Genomic DNA, 6,632 nt, shown 5'->3' on the forward strand with positions numbered 1-6,632 from the left:
GTGTAATTTGGCATTAACCGTGTTTTACCTGTGAGCCAAGATAATAGTGAACACCAAATGTTTGACAGAGGATTTGTGCTGTGATTAAAGGCCCCATGACGTGGTGCTCTTTTGATACTTTTACATAGGCCTTAGTGGTCCCCTAATACTGCATCTAAAGTCTCTTTTATGTAGACCTCAGTGGTCCCCTAATACTGTATCTGAAGTCTCTTTTATATAGACCTTGGTGGTCCCCTAATACTGTCTCTGAAGTCTCTTTTATGTAGACCTCAGTGGTCCCCTAATACTGTATCTGAAGTCTCTTTTATATAGACCTCAGTGGTCCCCTAAAACTGTATCTGAAGTCTCTTTTATATAACCTTAGTGGTCCCCTTATAATGTATCTGAAGTCTCTTTTATATAGACCTTAGTGGTCCCCTAATACTGACTCTGAAGTCTCTTTCCCAAAAATCAGCCATGTTGAAGAAGTAAAGCCACTAGAGCCAGTCCCACAATGAGCTTTCCTTAGTATGTGTCATTTCTGAGTCTGTAGCTTTTGAGGAGGAGAGGGGATCTATGATCCTTATGAATTTATAAGAGGCAAGATTCCAGATTGGTCTATCTGAGCTTTCATTTTCTCAAAGGCAGAGCAGGAAACCCAGGGCTGGGTTTTCACCTATCACCAATCCTAGCCACTGGGGCACCATAGGCAGGCTGGGGGAATACATATTAATGTTAAAAAAAACTCATAAAGGGACATTTTCATGCCATGGGACCTTTAAGAAGCACATACAGTGATGCTTGATTGGAAGATGCTCTTTATGACAGCACATGAACAGTCGTAGCGGCAGCTCTTGCAACATGGAACAAATGTAGATTTGAGCCCACGGGGAGCCCATTACACTCATCTCCTTCACTTCATCATAAACCTTATGGCAGCAGCAAGACATTAAATCCATAACACAAACTGTGTGGTGTTGGAGAAATGTGTGGAACACACAGTGAATTGAGTTAGACATTTCGCAGGATGCAACAGGGAGCCATGGAGAAACATTTAAACAAAAAATTGATGTTTTTAACTTTTTCTTAGAGCAGGAGTGTCAAACTCAACTTCACTAAGAGCCAAACTGGAAAATGAGAATCACATCAAGGGCAAACAATTTTTCAATTTCTTTGGTTTGCTGCAAAACTAGAAGGGCCCAAATCTATTGTGAGCGAGCCTAAATTGATATGCAGGCTGGATCAAAATAAGTGAGGGGGCCAGATTTGGAACGTGGGCTTTGAGTTTGACACGTGTCTAATAGGAAGACAATTGAATTCTTACTCCAAGTGAATCCACCAAATTATAAATACATAAATGGATAGTGGAGTCACAGAATAACCTCCTCCTCAACTACCACTGCATGCTGAATACAAATTTTCATTATCTTAGCTGAAATTAATCCGCCCTCAGAGGCATTTTACAAGCGCTGTTGACAATCATAAATAACCCTGCAAATAAAGATAATACATTTCTTTGAATGCATGAATAATAAAAAGAATGCATGTAAAAAGATTTTTAACCTTTATGTATAAACAGAAGGCTGATCAGGCATCAGCCGCATCCTCTCAGTGGGATACAGTTAAGCACAATAAAGGTGAGTTTGTTCAATATTTTATGCGGTTGCTACCCAATGTTTTGTTTTCCCGACAACGCCCAGATCCATACCTAATACACTTCCTTTTTCAACAAGCCCAGGGTACACTATTATCGAGCCCTTCAAAGCTGTCACCACATGGAGAGGCACCGCTGCGCGACAACACATTTGGAATTCAATTAACCAAAGCACATCTTGACCTTTTACTATCGTAACACCTCAGAAGCAGATAGTTATTGTCATGTGTTGTATGACTGTATCCTGTATGCAAGCCCAACTGTTTGCGCAAATCAGCGTTGTTTTATTAAACTTCTGCAAGTTTTTCTCTCTTCATCAGCAACCCTGTGTTTGTGGTCTGCCTCTTCTCACTTTCTCTGTGTTACACCGCTTCACTTCTCTATTGATCAAACTTCTTTCACTTCTCTCCAGGGAGATGTATTGACATTCATTGCTGCGGTTTGACATATAAATAATTGACACAGCGTCTGTGCTATGCCGTTAAAATATGGAACAGAGCATCACAACAAAGCATCAATGTTATAGTTGAAACCACGGTCCAGTCTATTTCCTGCTGCACCGTGAGAGGCTTTTGTAAGCCGGATGTGTGTCTGCTTTGTCTGCCAGAGCAGGAACTGAGTTGATTGATTGAGTGATTGATGTCTTGATGAATTATTCTCTTTAAAAGTGCATGGAGGGGATTACAGTTTTTGTTCCATTTGAACTATTTACATCAATCCATGTGTAAGTTCATAAATGTTCCAAATTCTACATCTGAACTGACAAAAAAAATGTATTCCAGTATTATTCATTTTAAAAAATCAAGGAAAATGACAAATAAGGATGTTTTGGGCTGATCATCAAACACTTTCATTAATTAAGTAATTTAAATACTTTTAGAGAAATACTGTTTATGGAAATATTTGACATAGCATCATACTCCATGCACACCATGCTCAATGCACACCATACTCTATCCAAACCATCCTCCATCCACACCATGCTCCATGCACACCGTACTCCATCCACACCATGCTCCATCCACACTATACTCCATCCACACTATACTCCATCCACACTATACTCCATGCACACCATGCTCCATGCACACCGTACTCCATCCACACCATATGCCATGCACACCATGCTCCATCCACACCATGCTCCATCCACACTATACTCCATCCACACTATACTCCATGCACACCATACTTCATCCACACTATACTCCATGCACACCATTCTTCATCCACACTATACTCCATGCACACTATACTCCATCCACACCATGCTCCATCCACACCATACTCCATCCACACTATACTCCATGCACACTATACTCCATCCACACCATACTCCATCCACACCATACTCCATCCACACTATACTCCATCCACACCATACTCCATCCACACTATACTCCATCCACACTATACTCCATCCACACCATACTCCATCCACACCATACTCCATCCACACTATACTCCATGCACACCATACTTCATCCACGCCATGCTCCATCCACACCATACTCCATCCACACTATACTCCACATTGCACAACAGTTCATCAATTATAGTTAAATAAATACCTAAAAAGCACTTCAAAATTACACAAAGCAGAGGTGTGTTCTGTTTTAAACTACAGACAGCAGCACATTAGCCGTTAGCACCAGCCGTTAGCAAGCTGTTAACAGTATTTTGTGTTTTAGACTAACTTTTACATTTTCAGTTTAGAAACATTTTAAGTCCCCCCTCCCTTGTCTCACAATAGTTTGGTCCGCTGCTTGGTTTTCTCCCTTTAAGTTTGGTGGGACTCATGGGACTGATGGAAATGCATCAGCAAGTAGACTGGCAGGGCGGTTTTATGCACATAAAACATTAGAAACATGAATTATTTTCTCTAATACAGATCCTGCTGAGCTGAGAACTGAGCCCCCTAGCAAGCCAGATAACTAATCATGACAACAAAATTATGTATTTTTCCAGGAGTCCACTATGTTAGCAATTATAACGTTACTTAGCTTGTTGGAAAGTTAGCTAGCTAGCTGGCTAATTCCACCCACCGTGCTCTCATGCTACTCACTGCTTCCAGATAAGGAGCCAAACACTCATCTGGTGAGAAGTGCTGTGAAGCAGTGTGTGAATGAAAATTAAGTTGTTAAACTTTACTAATTTAGCGGCCGGCTGGTTGGCTAGTTAGTTAGTTAGTTAGCTTGCTTGCTAGGAGGCTCAGTTCTCAGGAGTTCCACAATTACACACATCCTGTCAAAGTAAAATTGTGGATGTATTATTTGTCCTTCAATAAAAGTTTAGTGTCCCTCTCATCTGTTGAAATTAACGACCATGATCTTAAAATCCAGTTCATGTATACATATTAGTTGTTACTAGAGTCTAGACACTTTCATCTACTAACTGCCAGAGGTAGTGTAGCCAACGGAACTAACATTAACTGACAAAGCTAACATTAGCTTGCTAACATTTGCACCCTGACTGAGGAGTGAAATCTGAAAGAACAAATGGACACAGACGTTTTAAATACAGTTTGAATGGCATGGATATATCCAATTATTTTAAAGAAATTAATGTCTAAAGCAGGGTTTAGCAACCTTAGGCATGCGTGCCATCATTGGCACATGGTAGCTCAACCAATGGCACATTAGCAATAAGTGTGAAAGACATTTTTTTGGAAAAGGTCCAAATCTGCATGCCAATGCCAGTGGCAGGAGCACAACCTTTTATTTATAGTTTAATTGACTTTTTCCACATCCACATTTACCAAAGACCCTGAGACCCGCCAAAGACCCGCCCTACTCTGCCTCTGTTGGATAGCACTCTTTGCACCTTCTTCACAGAATGCGGCGTTCAGCCTGTAACAATTATTACATAACTCTCATCGTTGTTTCTTTGTTTTATTTCTCCATGCATGTGCATATACATAAAACAAAGTAATTTACAAGATTTGGCTATTAGGAGCAATCATCAGTTACGCAAGTTAAGTGTTTTCTAGCACTCTGAGGTTTTAATGGTGCAACACAGTTTGAAATAGCTTGGTAGTTATTTAAGCTTTAGGAGGGACTTTACACACAAACCAATTGTTTATTTATGAGTAACTGGTGCAACCCAGTGCTGAAGCACAGCATGGGAACTTTAAATTAAAAGCTTGTAGAGCCTGATGTAAACAGACAGCTTTTCCAGGACTCAAATATAATCCTTCTGAGTGTATCATTTTACAGAGGCAAAGTTTTGTTTACAGCCAGTTCAATTAGTCAGGGATACCCAGAAGCATTATAGTGCCAAAATCTTCTTTGTTCCATTATTATTCCACGATTAATGAGGGAGATATTGTATTTGTCCTGAGAGCTGTTGGGTCAACATGTAAGTTTAGCCATAACATAAAAACAATAGAATGTCTCCATCTAGTGACTAAATGGGTGTACACATTTATTTTTCTGTCTTGCATGGCTTGTGTTATTATCTCTCAAGTGTTATCACTCAAAGAAATGGTAAAATCTTGGTCTGATGGTAAATCAAATTCCAAGGTTTTTACAATATTTACCAATGCACAAAAGATATTGACATTAGGAGAATGTGGCGCTGTTCTGACTGCAGGATCACACACACTAGTATGTTTGATGATCATATTTGACCGTATCACTGCTCTGGTGAACTAAGGTTTGAAGCCGCTATTCAATATTTTTGTAATAAAAAGCTCAAATGACTGTATATGAAGTTGCTCGTAGTGGCGTTCTCATACCCCAGCTAACAGACCTAGACAACTCCTTAACCAAAGTATTCCTCCATGTAAGCACCATCGATTTATTAAAGGTCCCATGTCATGAAAATGTCATTTCATGAGTTTTTTTAACATTAAAATGCATTCCCCCAGCCTGCCCCTGGTCCCCCAGTGGCTAGAAATGGTGATATGTGTAAAGCGAGCCCTGGGTATCCTGCTCTGCCTTTGAGAAAATGAAAGCTCAGATGGGCTGATCTGGAATCTTGCCACTTATGATGTCATGAGGGGCAGGGTTACCTCTCTTTTCTCTGCTTTGCCCGCCCAGAGAATTTGGCCCACCCATGAGAAAGAGCGAGACATCATGGCTGTCAAACAAGCAAAGTGGCACTTGGTCAAGGTCCCCCCGCCACCTCCTCAAAAGCTACAGACTCAGAAATGGCACATACTAAGGAAAGCTCATTGTGGGACTGGCTCTAGTGGCTGGAATTCTGCACCAAGGCTGACATTTGGGAAAGAGACTTCAGATACATTATTAGGGGACGAATAAGGTCTATATAAAAGAGACTTCAGATACAGTATTAGGGGACCACTAAGGTCAATGCAAAAGAGACTTCAGATACAGTATTAGGGGACCACTATGGTCTATATAAAAAAAATGCAGATACAGTATTAGGGGACCACTAAGGTTTATATAAAAGCATCCAAAGAGCATCATGTCACGGGACCTTTAAGAGAATGATACACACCTTGACCGGAGTAAGATCAGGTGTGCATTGAAAAAGTGTCACCTGCTGGACCGGAGGTAGAGTTACTCCACCAAGAGTTGTGTGTAGACCAAAAACATGGCTAAAAGTAGAGTGAATATCAGACCTAAATTCACCGGTGGCCAGAAACATGACTTAGAATGAATGTAGAGAAAGAATTATTTGAGGAATAGTTCAACATTTTGGGGAATTCACTTGTCCTGGATATAAGAAATAGTCTGACAGTCAGTTTCCCTCTTCATCCTAAGCTCAGCTATCCGGTTGCTGCATGGCTGTAAATCACGAGAAAGCAAATAGGTGTACTCCCAAAAAAATGTCAGACAATGTCTTTAAATCTATATGTGGCTAAAGGCTCAAACAATGTCCCTGCTCCCTGTGAGAAGGATAACCAAGTGTCATAATCAAAATTGAATTAGTAAATCTGTGTCAAGTGACATGAAAAGTCAGTAGTAATTGTAAGAAGACCCTCTGAGTAGCCCATTTTACAGCCTTTCGTGCACAGTCACTGCAACCCCTGTGG

This window comes from Etheostoma cragini, chromosome 7, assembly GCF_013103735.1.
Source record: "Etheostoma cragini isolate CJK2018 chromosome 7, CSU_Ecrag_1.0, whole genome shotgun sequence".
In the NCBI taxonomy this organism is placed as follows: Eukaryota; Metazoa; Chordata; class Actinopteri; order Perciformes; family Percidae; genus Etheostoma; species Etheostoma cragini.